Here is a 21718-nt window from a genome sequence, read left to right as displayed (position 1 = left end):
ATTGTCTTCTTCATTGCAATGAAAACATGTATGATGGAAGCCTCCTCTTCCCAAACCTTGTCCACGCCCTAATTTCAACCTCCAAATGACCTACCTTTGTCCCTTCCTCCTTGACTACACCCTCTTTGCCTTCCATCAAACTATTTTCGTGTCTTCCCCTCAACTCATAAGGCAAACCAATATGCCTCTTCAATGTTGGTCATTCTAACCAGACTTAGCTCCTCTTGAATGCTAGGTCTTAACCCATTAAGGTAACAAGAAATATTCTCCTTGTTTTCTTTTGCATTCCCCATCCTAGTAAGGACTTGGTAAAACTCCTTTGTAAATTCCTGGATAGATTTGTCTACTTGCTTTAACCCTTGCATCTTCGTGAACAAATCAAGCTCATAGTCAACATGAATGAACTGCTTCTTTATTTTTCCACCATGTGATCCCATCTTGTGATTTTCTCCTTCCCTCTTCTATTATTTTCTAACATAATCTCTTGCCACTAGATTTGTGCATGGCCCTTTAGTCTAGCCTTCACAAACTTAACCCTATTAGGGTCATCTATATCCTCATGCTCAAAATACCTCTAGCTCATTGATCCAAATGATCAACTCATTTGGATATAAATTTCCTAAAAACATGTCAAACTAAATTTTAGGTCTTTTTACTAACTTGGAAATAGCCCTAAAAAGCTTATCCTATGTAGTCCTGGTGCAAACTACCTCACAGTCGGCACTCTGTCAACACACTCAGGAACTTTTGCTCTGATACCACTTGATGAGGGCACAACCCAAGATAGAATGAACACAAAAAGAAAAGGAGAATATTATTATCAAAAATTATATGCTATTATACTTAATGTAGAAAAAATAGACTTAACCACATGCCCAATGGGCTTACAATGTTATCAGATTTCGAAGAAAAACCCTTCTCATAGTACCTTCTCCTAAAATTCACAGAATTTTCCTTTACAATGTAGGAAATAGCCTTAAGTAACCAAATTAAGTTTAGGGTTAGGAATAAATTTTAGAATATTATATTTGGTTTTCACTTCCAAAGAAGAAAGTTCTAGAAGACATGTCAGAAGTCGGTGCAAAATTAAAAGAATCTAGAAATGGTAGTCCAACTTCTGAGAAGCATAACTTTTGATATAGGACTCTAATTGACCAACCATTTACATTTTTGGATATCTCTCCCAACTCTCTATAGATTTTTGGACTAGATTTTCTCACGCCCCATCTTTAGGGTTCGTACGAGACCATTTAGTGCCTCAAATCTTACTTTGAAGTGTTCTTAAGGGTCCCTAGGAAACTTAAAATTATAATAACTTTCAAATTGTAAATCCTTTTAACCTAATTATTTTTTTGGGGTGCTTTAAATTATAAGTAAAATCATACCTCCAACTTACACCAATAACTTGGCACATATCACAAAGTTCTCAAAAATACTAACATAGAAAATCAATAAAAGAACTATCAAAGTTGGAATCTCTATTTGGCCCAAATGGGTATCTAGAAATAAAAAAAAATTAATAGAAACTAATAGTAAGCATATTTTTTGGTGATACATGATTTTCCCCTTCACCATTGGATGCTATTGCATCAACAACTCAAGTTAATTGCCAAACTTCGCTAAGCACAAGCTTCAAGGAATCCATGGGTTAAAAGTTGAAGAAGAAAAAGAGGGAAAGTTTCTCACTATGAAAAAATCCTATACCATTAGAAGAGGTTATTTTTATAACCTCATGGAAGATTAACATGGTAGATGATGAAAAAATGGCTATATAAACTAAGCTTTGTGAGAGGAAAAAGGAGCAGACAATAATGAGGAAAGAACAGAAGCAGGAATACATTTTACATGATGTAAAATACATCTTACTTGAAGTTGTACCTAATATATCAATCAATGAAAATGCTCCCATACTAGATCAACTTGGTCAAATAGTTGATAAATTGAATGATCTAGATACAAAAACTTTATCCAAATTGATGCAAAGATCTAAAAAGAAATATGAAAATTAAGTTTTGGAAAAAGTATCTATAGCTATGGAACTTCAACAAGTTGCTTTGTCTACTGCTATTACAGAGTTGGAGGTAACAATGAAAAATGTTATTTCTTTATTGCATAAATCATGTGTTATTCCATCACTCACTAGAGATATAAAGGATTAAATGAAAAAGGTGAATTAAGACATAAATTTTAGTGTTTCTTGTTTATTAGTTGAATCGAGCACTATATCAACACATTACTCCCAAGCAAGATTTCTCACTAGTTTTTAACATAGTCTAATACAAGAGAACATATTAAGTACATAAATTAATGAGATGTAAGGGTTTATATTACCTTATCTCAAGGTCATGCAACATCATATTAAGACTGCTAAGGAGTTGATTGCCTACCCAAGTCTCTCCATTGCAGATTACATGACTACTCTTATTGTTGAATTGCAACTTGAGAAAAAGTCACTTGAGCTTATCAGAACTAATTGGCAGAAAATTATTGTCATTCTCCTCGAGCTATAGAAAGACTTTATTAATCACCTTGGTCTGGATCCAAAGTAATTAATTTTTTTTCTACTACTTTTTTGTATTGGTGTCATAAAAGGGGGATGAGATATTGAGATACTATTTTTGAATGAGGATGAGATTCTTTTTGTATGTATGTTTTTTTGCATTATAAGGAGATATAAGGAAATATAAGGAATTATATAATAATATTGCAAACAAAAATAGTTTTGAAAAAGTTTTTTCAAAACTACATAATTTACCAAGGAGGCATGTACATAGGGGTAGTTTAGGACAAGAAAAGAACTGTATATAAGTTCAAAAGTTCTAAATATCAAGTTTTTGCCACTAATGTCAAAGAGGGAGACTGTTATTCCCATTAATGATCATAAGAACATTGTTTCCATTTAGTGAAAAAAAGGTATTTATTTCACATAGTAACTAAGTTATGTGATGCTCGAGTACAAAGGAAGAGAAGTTCTAACAGATAGTTATTACCAAGAATTTAGTGATTCCCAAGAAATTATGATGCAGGGGACTACCCTTAATACCATAAACTCATAACAGAAACAAAGAAACAACAAAAAATTCCAGAACAAAATATGAACTTCTTATTATTTCCACAAGTGCAAAATTAGAAAATTCTCCATTACAATATGCTAACCCAAATGGGCATCTTCATTATAGTAATCTGTAAGACAATGCTTTGAACTATCACTTAGAGTTGTCCTAGACAATCTTTAGGCCTTTCTTAAATAAGTAGTTTTATGCCACCCAGGAAGGTTCTAGATGCTTAAACTTAATACCTAGGGCCAACAGACCCTAATAATATACATAGAGTCGGCCAAATACATCTTTGATAAATTATTTTAGAAATTTCAGTAGCCTAACTTTCAAAGGCCATAACTCACAAACCGTTGCTTTGATTGGCTATTATAACCACTTTTTAGAAATGTCAGCTCCTAATCTACAAGCTCAAAATCGCGTTAGCGCCCTTCCGTCAAGTTTTTGGACCTCATCTGAGCACTCTAAGGCCTCCAACATTGAGCCTAAAGATTTTTCTGCAAATTTTTCTACCAAAAATCTGCAATAACTTCTATGATACTAATGCTTGAGCAATGAGATTTTTATGGTAGACTTACAACTCTAAAATGAAGCTTCATGTATAAAATGTGAACATTCTAAGCTCATATGACAAACTTACTAAAAATAGTAAGTTCCTATAAATAGTAACCACCCTGTCTACTAGTCCTTATTAAAATAGAAAAGGCTGAAAATAAAATATTTTTGGGTGATGCAAGATTTCCCTTACACCTAGGATACTCTTGCATCAGACACCTGGGGTAATTTGAGAAGTGACCCCGTCAAGTCTTAGATGTTCAAATGAAAACCAAGATGGTTGACCTCCTCCTTTGCTAGCTGAGATGAATCCTCAATTGATCTCCCTTTCCATTTGGCTAGATATTCCTCATAATTTTTGTTCAATGTCTAGTATCTCCTCAATCTCCTTAGTAGCCAAACTAGATACTGGAATGCTCCACTATGCTTTTGCAACTTCATCTCCATCACCTCCTTTATAATACTCTGTCAAATCTAAAATATTAAATACTGGTGGAATATTCAATTCAACAAGAAACTCCACTTCATACACATTTTTAGAATCATGCCTCTTCACTATCTTGCAAAGTCCAAACTTTTTAATCTTCAAATTATTATATGTACCTACTGGAAAATGCTCCTTTCTCAAATGAACCATGACTTCATCTCCAATCTAAAATTCCTTATATCTCCTTTTTACATATGCCTTATCCTTATACTATGTATTCATCTTTATGATGTTCTTCCTCACCTCCTCATGGATGTTCTTCAGATGTTCAGCAAAATCTTCTGCTTCAGCACTACTTATCTCTCCCTTATCCAACTTCCTTAATTTAAAAACATTTCTAGGACTACTCCCATGTACAATATAGAATGGTGATTTACTAGTACTCCTATTGAAAAAATTATTATATGCAAATTCTACCTATGGTAAAATTATATCCCATCCTTTTGGTTTATCTCCAACCAAGCATCTCATCAAGTTTCCCAGACTATGATTCACAACTTTTGTCTATCCATCAGGTGTAGATGATGTGATGAATAGAACTTCAAATTTGTCTTCAACTTTTTCCATAATGTGCGCTGGGAATACCTAGCAAATTTGGTATCTCTATCTGAAACTATACTCTTTGGCAGACCATGCAATCTCACTACTTCTCTAAAAAATAACTCTACTATATGAACAACATCACTAGTCTTCTTGCAAGGAATAAAATGTGCCATCTTTGAAAACTTGTCAACCACCACAAAAATAGAATCATGCCCATGTTGTGTCCTCGGTAATTCAAGAACAAAATCCATGTTGACATCCTCCAACAGCTTTTTTGGTATAGGTAATGGCTGATACAACCCTATATTTTGCTTCACTCCTTTTGCCATCTAACATACTCTACAGTTTTGTACAAACTTCATTACATCTTGCTGTAACTAGGGCCAGTAATAATGTTCAGCAACCAAAGCTATAGTTTTATCTCTACCAAAATGTCTAGTCAATCCTCCACTATGCTTCTCCTTGATGAGGTTCTCTCTCATTAAAATTTTTGGAATGCACAACTGGCTTCATTTGAACAACATGTTATCTTGGATCATAAAATCCAACCACTTTGTCCTGTCAAGTGTAACAAGTTCTATACAAGCCTTCCACACTTCACCAAAATTAGGATCATCTGGATACAATGTACTAAGTCCCTTGAACCTAAACACCTCTATCTACATTTTTATTAGCAAAATTTGTCTTCTACTAAGAGCATCTACAACTTTGTTAGAATTCCCACTTCAATGTTTCAAAAACAATGTATAACTCTACATAAACTCAACCCACTTTAAATGCCTTTGGTTTAATTTTCCTTGACTATTCAAATATTACAAAGCTTGATGATCAGTATACAAAAAAACTCCTTGGTAAGAAGATAGTGTCTCCACTTCTCCAATGCTAAAACTATGGCATAAAATTCTTGATTATAAACATAATATTTTCTTTTTGCATCATTCAACTTCTCACTAAAATAAGCAACAAGTCTACCTTTTTGGCTCAAAACAGCTCCTATTGTAGTACCACTAGCATCACAGTCTACTTGAAACACCTTGTTAAAGTTAGGAAGTGCTAAAAAAGGTTTCTCAATAACTTTTTATTTCAACAGATTGAAACTCTTATCTGCTCCTAAAGTCCACTTAAACTCTCATTGTTTTAGTCAAGGGTCCACAAATACTACTAAAACTTCTTATGAAATTTTTGTAAAAATTAGCTAGTCCATGAAAAGATCTTACCTCTGTCACACTCCTTGGAGTAGGCCATTCAAGGATAGCCTTCACTTTCTTTGGGTCCATTTTTAGACCTTCTCCTAAAACTACAAATCCTAGGTATACCAACTCCTTCTTTACAAAACTACACTTTTTCAGGTTTATCAACAACTTTTATTCCCTTAACTTTTCAAACACCTTACGAATATGAATCAAATGCTCCTCCAATGTCTTACTAAAGATCAATATATCATCTAGGTAAACAATGAAAATTTTACCTAGAAACTCCTTCAATACCTCATTCATGAGCCTCATGAAAGTGCTCAATGCATTGGTTAGCCCAAAAGGCATGACTTACCACTTATACAATCCTTCCCTTGTCCTGAAAGTAGTCTTCCACTCATCACCTTCTTTGATATGAGTTTGATGGTACCCACTCTTCAGATCTATCTTTTTGAAATACTAAAGTCCACTCAAACAGTCCATAATTTCATCCATCCTCGACAAAGGAAATCTATAATTGATGTTGATCTTGTTGATAGCATGAGAATCTGTGCACATCCTCCATTCTCCATTGTTCTTTGGTTCTAACAGTGCTAGTATAGCACATGGACTTAGACTCTCTGAAATCAACCCCTTTTGCAACAACTCATGAATTTTCCTATTCAACTCTTCACTTTATGTTGGTGTCATTTTGTGTGCTACCTTGTTTGGAAAACTAGCTCCTAGAACCAAATCTATTTGGTGACTGATCTTCCTCATTGGGGGCAATCCATCAGGTACATTATCTAATACAATATCAAAAAACTCTTCCAACATATCTACAACTTTTTTAGATACCTCCTCTACTTCTTCTTTTCTATCTTTAGTAACTATAGAAAAACACATATTCTCATGTTTCATACCTTTAAGAAACTCTTTTCTATCAACAAAACATATTCTGGTAGCACTACATACCTTTTCTTCTTTATCCTTCAATGGCTTCAACACTCCATCCTTAGAGTGTAGGTATTTTCTCGCCCATCATGTATAGCATGCCTATCAAACTTTCATGGCCTACCCAAAAACATATGACATATGTCCATAGGTATGATATCACATAGTACCTTATCTTGGGAGCTCCCAATCTTGAACTTCACTGAGTACTGCTCATTAACCATAACCTTGTGATCATCTTGTACCCAAGCAATACAGTACAGATGCAGGTGTTTCTATCTCTTCAGCTTCAACTTGGTGACCATCATTTTTGATACTAGATTGTCAGTACTTCCACCATTAATGATCACATCACAAGACTTATCTTCATATATGCACCTTGTTTGAAACAAACTCCTTTGATCAAGTTCATTCTCACCACTCAAGGGGACTCTTTTGTTAACTAGGACTTCTCTTTTAGCATCTTCAGACTATGAGGATCTAGCATCTTCATCAACATGTGCAACTCTTAGTTAACCTTTTTTTCTTTGATCTATCCTTCCTTGGTGTTGGGTACATTCAAATTCTCTATTCCCTTCTTCCTCGTAGTCAAAACATTTTCCACGGAAGCCTCCTCTTCCAAATCCTTGTCCTCTGCCTCTTCCTCTCTGATCTCTATTGTTTTGATCATGGAAAAAATTGGAATTGTTTCCCCTTTGGTTTTGGTTGCTACTTTCAGCCTCATCCTTGTTCTTTTGATCATCATTACAACATCCATAAGATAGTCTGCTAGATCTTCCACCATGACCTCTTCCATTATTCTTATTCTCAAACTTCTTGCTCAGTTTCTCCTCAACTCTTAGGGTAAACTAGACTCAGCTCGTATGCCCCCTCAATACTATTCAGCCAAACCAGACTCAACTCATCCCGAATGTTGGGCCTTAACCCATTAAGATAATGGGCAACTTTCTCCTTATCAAATTCTACATGGCCAATTCTAATGAGAACTCGATATAACTCCTTAGTATACTCTTGAACAAATTTTTCTGCTTGCTTCATTCATTGCATCTGCTTCAATAGATCAAGCTCATAATATATAGGAATGAATTTTTGCTTCATTTTAGCTATCATTTGAACCTATTTGGTGATTTTTCCCTTTCCCTTTCTATTTAGTTCCAACTAAACCTCTTACCACTAGGTCTTTGCATGTCCCTTCAGTTTTGCCATCACAAACTTGACCCTATCCAGATCCTCAATATCTTCATACTCAAAGTACTCCTCTAGTTCATTGATCCAATCTATCAGCTCTTTTGGGTTATGATTTCTTAAAAATATGGGAACCTCAAACTTAGGTCTTTTTCCAATCATGGAGATGGCTCTAAAAAGCCTCTCTTCCTCTGAGTTTAGAATTGGCTCTGCTTCAACATTTTCTTCTACTTCATCCTCATTCTCACTTTCATCTCTTATAGGAATATTCATTCTTTTCCACATTCGTTCTTCCTATAATAATTTTCTTTAGGGAAAAATTCACCCAAGAACTAAGAACTCAAACACAAGCACAACTATAGATGAAAAAGAGAGAGTATGATTAGAATGAAAATATATTAATTCAATATGCCATATGAAAGTTCACTAGGAGTGCCTCTATATAAAGGCCTCTAGAGAGCTTCTAGAATGTATAGAAGTTAGCAACATGATAAGTAATACAATTAGGCACATGTCCACTAGATATGGGTTATCCTCCATTAAGCATAAAAGTAAGTGTGATGATGTGAGGATAAGTCTACAATGGTGTAGCACACAAATTAGTGTTGTAGACAACATGTGCTAAATTTGAGTTGCGTACTTCTGTGTTGTCAACATGACAACTCATGAGAGTACACAAAATCTTAAGTGTCTTGCCTAAATAAATAATAAAATGATGCAATATAATAAAATAATGTATTAACCTAAGTAAACTTAAGTAAAGTGTAAATAGTAAATACTTATTTATACCAACACCCCACTTAAGTGCAACTTGGGGGAATGCTCTTAAGCTTATGAAATCTAGGATGAAATACATGATGGGTCCCAACTACTAGGCCATGTTAGGTACCCATGTGCATAATGAAATGAAATCTCTTAAAAAATAGAGAAAGAGGGAAAACCTTATAGGAAAAACCCTCCCCTAAAAAGAGAGATGAAAAACACATATGATGTATGGATGGATGGAGTGATCAAGACCCCCCCATTATGACATACATCTAGTATATACATAAGAGAAAAATGAGAAGAGGAAGAGAGATAGGATAGGCTCCCCCCCCCTAAAGAATAATGATGACCAGGGATTTCTCTGATGAAGAAGTTGATCCAAGACTGTAGAATGGTGTTCCTCCCCTTGGGAAGAAACAAGACCATGGGTACAAAAGAGATGCTTCTGTTGTGCATGGAAAGAATCCCATAGATAAATGATGTCTTTGATACCATGTAAGAATTTTTCTTAGGGAAAAATTTACCCTAGAACTAATAACTCAAACACAAGCACAACTGTAGACCATAAAAAGAGAGTATGATCAGAATGATGATATATTCATTGAATATGCCATATGAAAGTACACTAGGAGTGCCTATATATAAAGGCCTTTGGAGATCTTTTAGAATGCATAGAAGTCAATAATATGATAAGTCATACAACCAAGTACATGTCCACCGGATATGGGTTATCCTCCATTAAGCACAGAAGTAAGTGCAATGATGTGAGGATAAGCCTACAATGGTGTAGCATGCAAATCAGTGTTATAGAAAACATGTGCTAAATTAGAGTTGCATACTTCTATGTTGTCAACATGACAACTCATGAGAGTACACAAACTCCTAAGTGTCTCACCTAAATAAATAATAAAGTAATGTAATATAATAAAATAATGCATTAACCTAGTAAACTTAAGTAAAGTGTAAATAGTAAATATTTATTTACACCAACACTTCCAATGCTTGAATTTTTCTTTGGAGGGCTTGAAAACCCTCAGATTTAACACCTACAACTCTTTTGTCATGCTCTCTCTATGGAGGCATTTTTGCACTTCTACTAAAACCCTAGTGCAAACTGCCTCACAATTGGCGATCTATTACATGCTCAACCCAAACCACAGTCCTGGTGTGAACTACCTCACTGTCAGCGATCTGCCCACATGCTCAAGAACTCTAGCTCTGATACCACTCAATGCAAGGGACTCCCCTTAATACCATAAACTCATAACAGAAACAAAGAAACAATAGAAAATGCAAGAAGAAAATATGAACTTCTTATTATTCTTGCAAATGCAAAATTATACAATTCTTAATTACAATATGCTAACCCAAATGGGTGCCTTCATTATAGTAATCTACAAGACAATTCTATGATCTATCACCCACATTTGTCCTAGACAATCTTTGGGCCTTTCTTAAATAGGCAGTTTTATGCCCCTTAGGAAGGTTTTAGATGCTTAAACTTAATACCTAGGGCCAAGAGACCCTAACAATACACATAGAGTCAGCCAAATACATCTTTGACAAATTATTTTACAAATTTTGGTAGCCCAATTTTTGAAGGCCATAACTCTCGAACCGTTTCTTTGATTGGCTATTATAACCACTTTTTGAAAATGTTAGCTCCTGATCTACAGACTCGAAACTGTGCTAGCAACCTTCCATCGAGTTTTTGGACCTCATCCGGGCACTCTAAGGCCTCCAATGGTGAACTTGAAGACTTTTCTACAAACTTTTCCACAAAATATCTACAATAACCTCTCTGACATTAATGCTTGAGCAATGAGATTTTTATGGTAGGCTTAGAACTCTAAAATGAACCTTCCTGTAGAAAATGCAAACATTCTGAGCTCATATGATAAAATTACTAAAAATAGTAAGTTTCCATAAATAGTGACCACCCTATCTACTAGTCCTTATTAAAATAGAAAAGGCTGAAAATAAAATATTTTTGGGTGATGCAAGATTTCCCTTACACCAAGGATGCTCCTACATCAAATTAAAATACTCACCAAAGCCAGATAAATACTACCAAGCAAGAAAAATTATAATTGGACACAATTTTCATTGAACCATAGCATGATGAACATAATACTTACCAAGTGAAACAAAGATTACATAAGAGTTCTATTTGTCACAAAATCTATTTTGATATGCTCTTACCAAGTAGTAAAAATGATTTACATTGATCAAGCCAAAGATTTGAGAAGATTTTTTGAAGAATGTGAATTGATTGTTTATGACTACAAGGTAGAGCCTACCAATGAAAATGAATGAAAGGTTGGATGATTCTAGAAGAGTTAATTTTGACTTGAGATGTATTATAAAGGGTTCCAAAACTCTAATCAGGTCAAAGTTTGAAAAGGAAAATGAAATAAAAAATTTGTGTTGTTGTTAACTGTGATATGATGGAGAGGGGAATAAAATCGAAGAGACTTGTTACAATAGAGGATGGAGTTGAACATCAAAGGTTACAAATCATATGTAGTGAAAGAAGATTACAAAAGTCAGTCACATAAGGTGATACATGATATTGAGTATAAGAGAGATCTGATCAAGCAAAGTAACTTGTTATTTCATAGATCATTTGTTGCTACCTTCTTATCATTGTAGTAATTTTATAATTTTAAATCCTTGTAAAAGGTAGACCTAAAAGTATGTTGTAAAGCTCTTAACCAAGTACAAACCTAAAGAGTGTTATAAAAATCCTTTTGAAAGGTATATCTACCTGATCTTATTGTATACTTGTAACAGATTAAGTCACCAGAAGTGACTAAACATTGTAGCCCTAATAAAGCAACCTCTTAGTGCAGTAGTGATAGATTTGTGGGTGTCATCCCCACTGCATTTTTCCCTCTAACCAAGGGTTTTTTTGATACCAAAATTCTTGTGTTATGTGTGATGAGTTATTTTTATGTGGTTATGATTGAAGATCATTAGATTAGTTAATGTTAATTTCTTTTTTCATGCAATATGAGTGTTTAGTATCAAACAAGTGATAGAGGAAGAAAGAAATTCACTTAAATTTGTTATAAAGTAAAAGTTTATGGATATTGATTCACTTCCCTCCCCCCCCTCTTAACATCCCATCCATATATACATTCCAAAAAAAGTGAACACATGGAACAAAAAAAATGGAGAGAGATACGTAAGTTTTTAATTTGAACATTGAATTTCTAAATGAAATCTACAATTGCAATGGTAGCCCCAAGCCCACAAGATTTATTTAGGACAACATAATAATATGTTTGATATAAAATTGAGATGTTTAGATATGGAAGATGCAATAAATCCATGGTTGAAAATTAATCCCTCACCCACAATATTGACTCAAGATGATGATCATGAGTATGGATTTCTAGATGTAAGAGATACAATAAATGTGTGTAAGAAAAGATGATATAAAGATTTAAAAAAATATGAATGGAGATAAGTAAGAAGAAAATAAATATTATGGAACAACATAATTTCATATAAAATAATGTCATTTGCATGGTTAAACCTGTTGAAAATAGACAATATTTTGGTACTTGGGGATATTTCTGAGAATGTTGAGATGATAGACATGTTGTATTGGTTACAAGTTTTTTCATTAATGTTAACATATATTTTGTGGTTACAAACAAACTTAGATTTTGTATGTTGCAGGTTGTTGATCATTAGCATTCCCAAGAATGTGAGCATGACTTTGTTTTTTTAGATAAGTGTAGACATTATGTCTATGGTCCCATTATCTTATGTGTTGTTTTTTCTTCAGTTACAGTTGATTTAGTAAAGACTAGTTGTAGACAAGTGGACAAAAAATTATGCCAAAGGCAGTTATAGTATTTTGGGTGTAAGTTGGTGGTGAGCTAGACTTAATGTTTGTGTTCATAGAAGATGTAAGAATAGACTATTTTGTGTGTATGTTTGGATTTATGGATCATTTGGTTAATGTTGGAATGACCACTAGCATGCAACATTCAATATGTTATACCGACAGTCGATTGGAGAGTGTAGTATGTTTATTTTTATTAGAAATAATTAATTATGGATTCAAGTGTGTGAATTAATATTTGTAATGGTTGTATTTTTAAATAGGGAATGTATTATTTAGTGGTCCTTTTTATTTATTGTGAATTAGGAAAGTCCTAACAGACCAACCTAATTACTTGTTTGTAATTGGTATAAAAGAGAGTTATTTCCTTCATTTGTAAAGTATGAAATGGTTGGAATAATTATGTATGTGAGCCTTGATTCTTGAATATCATAGTAGAGTTGAAAGATTGTCATATTCTTGAGTGGAATATATCATTCCTAGCAAGTGTGTTGTTATTCAATCAATTCAAGCTTATTGGATTTGTTATCTAGAAGAAAATGTGGCTTAACCTTTCATTCTTTTGAGAATGTACTTGGGCAATGAACCTTTTGTACTCATCAACTCCTATCAAGGATGTTAACCATTTAGCAAGGGTTCAAGGTCCTTTAACATGTATTAGTCCTTTAACATGGATAATTGAACTAAAAACATTTTAATTGACTCCTAATAGGGTTAGATCCTCTAACATGCAATTTATATATTGGTACAATATTTAGTGGTTTCCATTTGTAATACCCTTCCTTTGCTATCATTATAGACTTAAATATTAAAGTTCTCTATGACTCCACTATAGATGTGTTAGCCCTTATTTGATATTTTAAATGCAATACTTTGATATGTTGAGTAATTGATTACATTAGGCTATAAAAATTTCCTATTAGGAGTGATGATGCTTTAATTTCTCTTAATTAGTTAATAAAATTAATTTTATGATGATATCATATGGTGTGTCTTAGAAAGACGTTTAACATGTCCTCACGATGATGAGATATTCATGTTAGAATATGGTGTTCGTTATATTTAGGATTTATTATTATACTTAACCCATAGTTGCATGTGTATGTTGTGTGTGTGTGTGTTTTTTACATTTATGTTTGGCGTACCTGAAATGGTTGAGGGAGGGAGTTGTAGTCACCTACTAGTCAAGATCTACATGATGTACCACTCCCTCCAATTGTTTGTTTAACTTATATATGTATGTATGTGTGTATGTATGTAGATATATATATGCACATGTACATTCTCGTATTTTATACGGATTTGTAGGTACCAGACATCAACTTCCCTGACTTGTCAGGATGAGCGTGTCCTATTGCAATAATTTAATGGGGAGATAATGTTCAGGTCCAATCTTAGCCTTAGCCTAATTACTTTTCCTAAGAAGGAGGACATATATTTGACTTTCCACCCTTTTCAAACCCATGAGTTTATCTTTGTCTGTGTTGTTTACTTTTGAGCTTTGATCAATTTTGGTAATGTTGATTTTATGTGGATTTGACTACGTGACTTATTTGGTAAATGATTTAATTATAATATTTGGGTTAATCATATAATATTAAGAATTATTTAATATTATTTGATTAAAAAATATATATATATATATATATATATATATGAGAATATTTAATTGATTAAATATTAACTAAGTATATGCTTTAATTTAAAAGACATAATTTAGAAGTCTAATTTAGAAAATTGGTTATAGAGAAATTAGAATATGATGAAATTTAATTAATTAAATGTGTGCTTCAATTTAAAAGATTTAATTTAAAATTCAAATTTAAGAAGTTGGATAAAAATATAATTAACATATTTTAAAAATTAAAAAGATGAAAGATTTAATATTATTTTGTTATAAATATTTAATTATTAATAATTAAATTAGAGTTGCATATAAATAATGAGCTTTAATTATTATTATTTTAAATAATAAAGTATGCTTTAAATAGTACTTGCACTAATTAATAAATTGTAGGAAAAGAAAATTAAAAATATTTCAATTAAGTAAGTTATGTAAGTGTGCATGAAAGGATTAAATAATAAAAGTTTATTTTAAGAAGAGGTCTTTGCATGTTCAAAAATCGAAAACCCTAAGTAGAGTTAAACTCTTTATTAAGATATTCGAGCTCATTTCTATACACATGGGGTTTGGGGAGTGAAATCCAAAATTGTTGAAAGTTTCAGAGGGTTTGGATTTGCATACATTCACATATTGTCTCTTATTTTAGCTATGGTTTTGAGGTATGGTTTGAAAACCCATTATATAATTTTATTGAAAGATTTGTCTACTTCGTGTCTTCCTATGTACTTGCACAATGCTTATAAATTTATATTAATTTTTGGATAAATAATTATGTTGTAAATTTTGAAAATGAAAACTTATTGATCAAGAAAACTTTACTCAGAAAAATTGTAGAAAAATATAGAAAATTATTATGATTGTATTCTTTTAAAACCCTTTTCTAATATAGGAAAAATTTAATTATAGAAAATTGGAAGAAAATAACAAATTGAACAACTAGAATTTAAATTTTAAATTTGTCATTAGAACCATGTGATTATCACAAATTTTCTTCATAAAGATAAATATTCTTCTTGTATCTAAAATAATTTGGTTGCAAAAATTATTTTAAAAATAAAAGATTAATTGAAAGGAAAGTGTGTTGTAACTAAACTTATACATGCATGTGAAAATAAATAAATTAAAGATAGAAAACTAAGTATAAATGGTTTAATGATTTGAGAGATCAAAGACATGCAAAAATACTAATTGCATATTTATTCTTATTTAATTTTCAGATTTTTTTATTACAACAACAAAAAATAAATAAATTTGGGTTATTTATTAATTTCAGAAATTAAAAAAAATAAATTAAAAAGGTTTTTGTTTTTGAAAATTAAATAAATAAATACTATTTTTTTAATGAGTTTTTAATATCAATTACTTTTAAAACTCTTAGTAAGATATAAGTTTTTATATATTTATTAATGCAAGTGGAGTTACAAATTATTAAATATATAATTATGATTTAGTTATATTTTAAGAGAAGGTATAGTGGAGTTCACTATATAATCATCTAGTTATGAATATTTAATATTATGAGAGAAATTGTAGATAACATAATTAAAATTATAATTTCAAGTTTGAGTTATCTCTAGTTGCGTCATGAATTAAATGAGAGTAGTTGCGTCATGAATTAAATGAGACTTAAATAGAAGTCAAATTAATATTTTTTAAATGAAATTGATATTAATATTTAGTCTAATAATATATATTTAGGTTATTAATAAAATCATTCATGATTTAAGATTATTTAAATTAATAACAAATTAATATTGTATGATATTTTATATGCACAAAGAGATTTGAAATTCAAATACTTATTGATTTAAATTAGTATATTAGCATACTAATTTATATTAACATGTCTATTCTTACTTTAATTTTAAACACATCTTTATGACTCAAAATAAACAAGAGGAAATGATGGAATTAATTAATCATATGACTAAAAACTATGTGTTTTCTTAAATATTATATGTATAGTCTTGTGATGTTTATTTTCATGATGGGTTTTCTTTGTGGGTTGTTTAGTTGGCCAAGTTAGGATGTGCACTAGAAGTGTTTTTTAAATTTGTTTTATGCTTATTTGACTAGATGTCATAATATACTTTATGATTTAAATTGAGATTTCTTTTATAAGATTTCTTTTGATGAGCATTTATGAGAACTTGGTTTTTGAGAACCAATGTTATTATCGGGTTGTTTGTTAAGGAAAAAAAATTGCTCAATATTACTTTTGTGGTATGGGACACAATTATGGTTTGTGAGTTTTGGGAAGGTAGTCTAGATGCATGTCTATGAGAGTGGCTTGCAATGGGGGTTGGGGCCCAAAGTGGCTATCAAGGTAACTCATTGTAAGTTGTGTAACAAGTGATAATATAGTAATTAAAATATTTTCCTCCCCCATGCCTTGAGATAAATTAAAAAGATAAGTTAGATATTTTTTGTCATCCATGCCTTGAGTGCTTGTATAGGCTAAGGATGAGAATGGGATGATACATTGAGAGGTATTACTAGTTTCTAGTTTCCTCATCTTCACAAGAGGTTGCATAGAGTCACTAGTGGGTCAAGATCCTAAGAGTTGGCTCATGTGGTGTCACTCCATAGTATGTAGCCTGAGTCTCCTTCATGTTTTCTTTATATTTGTCTCTAGCGGTGTATTTATTGGTGGTATACTTGTTGGATATTACTTTTGATGGTGTATTTATTTTGAGTTACTATTTATTGATTGGATATCAGTTATTGTTAACAGTTAACTTTTATTAACTAATGTTAGTTATGCATTGGTGGTGTTTTTATTTTTGGAGTTAGTGATTGGTTATTTACTTTTATTGATGGTAGTTCTTATCGATTGGTTATTGTGCTTGTGACAGTTGACACTGATTTGGAGGTGCTTATATCTTTTTTGTTTTGATATTTGATTTATACTTGTTACATATTGTTGATTTTAGTATGTGATGTTGGTTTGGATTAGTGTCTTTTTTATTTTGGTTATTTTTATAATTAGCAGTTTTTGTTACCCTTCAGATAGATTTGGCTATCAGGATTCCTTACCTATGATTATTTTATGATTTAAGAATTTGTGTGTGGGTCATACATTATCTCACTTGCACGGTGGGAGTGGGAGCCTGATTAGGTGACCACACGGTCGGGAGGTAGTGTCTTCTTACCATTTTCATCCTCCTCAAATTGACAAATGTTAGATGCTCATTGATACAGTTGTACCATTGTCACTCTTATTCTTATCTTGGAGACTTTTATTAATTTGATGTATTTATGTATCATGTGTTTTGAGATCCTACAGGATATTGTATTGTATATTGATGTACTTGTATTTATTATTACATACCCTACAACATGAGCAGTGGATGATGTTATATAAATGTACTATATCATATGAGTTGTTTTATGTATGTATATATGAGATTATGTATGTGTTTATTCATTTTATAATTATGGGCATTGTAATTGAGACTTAAACTTTAATAAAAATTTCTTAAATGCAATTCAATGTGAAGGAACCCTTCAAGAATAAACTATGTATTGAAACGCTCTGCTAGGGGATCCAAAAGAATTAACCTAAATTATTACTAAGTTTTCCAAACAATTTTTTTTTTAAACATGAAAGGTAAACCATTCACATCGAACACCTAGTAGCAAAAGCAATAACACACATTCAACTAAAAGTATACATAACAGGTTACACTCCTTAAGGATCTGAAGACGTTGAGTCACATTTAATCTAATTAATACTAAGTCTAACAACTACCACATCTACATGAAAGAATAATTAAAAAGTCCAATGTCCATAATATACATTTGTTTTGAATGCCTCTTGGAAATTAAATTCAGAATGCTCTATCATCCACTATACATATCACAAGGTATGAAAAGCTTAAAAGATTAAACATATGTAAAAATAAAGATACATCATCCTCATTGAATTCATGATACAAGTACAATAAAGTAAATGAAACCAATAACATACATGATACATCCATCCATCAATAAAGATATAACAACCATCGTAAAAGATAACCATCCATCATAAAACACAACTAACTAAGTGTGCAGTGTATATGAGCAATGTTAGTATGCTAATAGAAACCAAATTTAAATAAAGCTTCTACAAAATAAACAAAATTCACAAACTTCAAGATAGACTAAGATGAGCTCTCAATTGAGAATATGAGCCATTAATGGACTCTCTCAATAAGAAGCTCTCTTGTTGAGTAGCTTTATCTAAATGGATAGGATGTATGCTCAATATGCTTCCAAAGGCTTCAATGGATGATTGTGGATTTTTGGTGTGGATAGATGGCTTTAGTATGGATTTGACTCTCAAAATAGCATTATAACTTTACTTTATGGATTGTGTTATTTTTCAAAGGGGAAGGATCCAATTTATAGGCAAGAGGCTTGAGGGATTGAGGGCTAAGATGCAAGGATGGGAAAAAGCTCATGGAGGGCTCAGATTGCATGAGAAGAGAGCACATGGATTGTGCTTCCTTATAGCCAATCAAGGAGTGACACATGTCACATAGTGAGAGGATGGAGGAAAGGGGAAGGATGAGTCAACAAAGGAGGCTCAAGGGATAAAATCTTCATAAAGACCCTCATAATGACTTGTAAGAGCCATAAAAGGGCTTGTAAGAGTCATTTATGACCTAGTGGACTTCATGAAGTTTTATGGTTGAGATATTTTGAGGGTGATGAGAGCAATTTCGACTTGGACTTGATTAGGAAGGTTTTAAGCTTGCTTAGGCTTGTGCAAATGATTAGAGGATGGATTAGGATGGTTTAGGATTAGCTTAGGGATAGGCAAGTGGATGGCATTTAATGAGGGTGGGTGAAGGAGGAGATATTTTTTAACTTTGGCTTGGGTTAGGAAGTTTTAACTCATGTTTAGGGAATGTGACAAGGTTAGGAGGGGATTAGGATTAGTTTTAAAGACATCTTCTAGAAGAGTCTAGACTTTGGCTGAGGATAAAGACTTTCTAGAATAGTCTAGAATTTCCTAAGATGAGGATGAAGACTTTCTAGAAGAGTCTAGAACTTCTTAGGGTGAGGATAAATTAGATTTTTAGGAAATAAATAAAGTTTTATTTATTTCAAGGGTTTGGGTTGAGGAGATATTTATTAAAACTTTTTTAATAAACATGAGGATTAATATTTAATCTTAATTAAATATTTTGAGTTGGGATTAGGGGTAGGAAATGATGGGATTAGCCTTTAATTAAAATTAAAGAAGGATTAGAAGATTTTGGAAGAGGTTAGTGGTCTTAAGGAAATTGGCCAAGTTTTGGGCAAAAAATAAATTTTTTATTTATTTTGGGTTTTTTGGTCAATTTATTAATTAAATAATTAATAAATAAGGAAATAATGTTTAAATAAGATTTAAACATTTTTGGGAGGGATTCCTTAATTAAATATTTTTAATTAAGATAAAGGGATTTAATGGCATAAAAATAAATAAATAAATAAAATAATTAATTAATTAATAAATGATAATGTCATCAAATTTTTTTCAGAAAATAAAAATACTTTATTTTCTAAAGGTTTTTAGGTGTCTACATTTTTCCCCTCTTTGATGTGATACCGCAAGTGGTATGACATCAAAGATAAGAAAATAAGATGCCCAAGGCTAGAGCAGAAGAGGAGAGAATGGACTGTGAGATGCCCCCTCAAGAAGGCGGCGGGGAGAGAAAGCGAGGCTCGATGGCTTCTTGAAAAGTACAAGAATTCAAGATGAGCAAGAAGACTCAGATGGGCAAAGAGAAGGGGCTACATTAGCTCAAACTCTCACTATGGGAGAATGATAATGGAGAATCAAATGCACAAGAGGAAGCAAGCTTAAGACTTTAGGGAAGGTGGAGGATGAAGGAGCGGAGCGCTATAAAAAGGAATCCAGGATAGGGAGATGGATGAGGGGATTATAAAGCTGATGCGATGGGATTTCAAAGAGTCAGATTGGTGGAAGATGGGTTTCGGAGATCCCTAGGACTAGGATTGTGGATCTTGAAAGATGAGGCTTGGTGGATTGATTTGGATTGGTGGATCCCTAAGACTAGGATTGTGGATCCCTAAAGCTAAAAGTGATGAGTGATTCAAAGAGATACTGATGCATAAGCTGGGGTAGGAGAGACAGATGCTAGATATGGATGGGGGATAATGGAGATGAAGGAAAACCATTGAAGCTTTTTGAGCGGGGGGATACTTCAAAGAGAAGTACCACCATGTAGTTGAGCACTAGATTTTCTATAGGACTATTGGTTAATTGCCAAGGTTACCAAGAACATCAAGGCCTTTTCAACAACCGTCCAAAGGACTGACGAACTAACTCAAAATAAACACGCAAGGATTGCCCCAGCATCACACATGAATCCTAGAGGAAGCAGCGTGGAAACGACACTGGAGAACCCACAAGCAGAAAAGAAGAACAAACAAAAGACCTGATCAAGACCTTACGCTCTAATTGCCCCATTCGCAACATACCATGATATGGAAGATCATGGAAACCTTGAGGAGGGAACAAGGAGATTGCTTGGAAAAGATACTTCAAGACCCAAAAGGGAAGATCCCAAATCAAAAGAAAGTGAAAATTCAAAAGAGAGCCGTTTGCCAACGAGATGGGTAGGACAAGGTACTAACGGACCAAGATCAGATATGAGGAAAGCTATATCCTACAAGGACCTATCAGAGAGCACCGAAGCTAGTGGATTTGGATGAGTGATGCATCTGGCAAGCTAAACTAAGAAAGATAACACTTTGGTGACAGTAAATCTAGCTAAAGGATGCGTTGGAATAGCTAACCAAGATGTGTGATGGGTGCAAGATGCTAATCAAGGAGGAACTGACATGAAAGCTAGATAGATACAATGGTACTAAGCTAAAGAGGATGTACAAGCTGACGAAAAAAGATATTTACAAGCGAACTAAAGCTCAAGATGATAGGATAGCGGGATGGCAAGATGCGAAAGCTAAGGGTGGGGTGATAGCGAAAGATATGGATTTGGCAGGATGCATCCAATGATGATGAAAGATTTTGTGACCAAGGATAGCTAGAGGAGCAAGATGAGATGGCTGGATAGGATGGTAGATAGCTAGGATTATGATGGATATAAAGAGATGACATTGGGTTTGCATGAGGATAGCCTAGAGCTAGATACCAATGACAAGGGGGGATGGACAAGACAAGATCTCCAAGGAATATAGTGCCCCCAATCAGAAGATAACATGTAGAAGGAGGTCTTATGATGGATGTGATAGGATTGAAGCTAGGATGGAAAAAGCTGAAGGGGCTAGGGAGATGGATGATAGCTGGGATGATTCGCTGAAGTTGCAGGAGATTAGTGGACGGTGTGAGATGGAAGATGGAGGGTGGAGGATAGGTGGATAGATTGGAAGATGGAGTTGGATGTCAAGAGATGACCAAAAGCATGAGGGTGATAGGCTAAGCTAGGGATGGCAGGATTACGCATGATGCTTGTTTGCCAAGTTTTCATCATGGTACTTGTCCAAGGTGCTTGAATTTCCAAG

Source organism: Cupressus sempervirens, chromosome 6 (assembly GCF_028749045.1).
Source record: "Cupressus sempervirens isolate cs-2001-9-10 chromosome 6, ASM2874904v1, whole genome shotgun sequence".
NCBI lineage: Eukaryota > Viridiplantae > Streptophyta > Pinopsida > Cupressales > Cupressaceae > Cupressus > Cupressus sempervirens.
Note: the sequence above shows the minus strand (reverse complement) of the source record.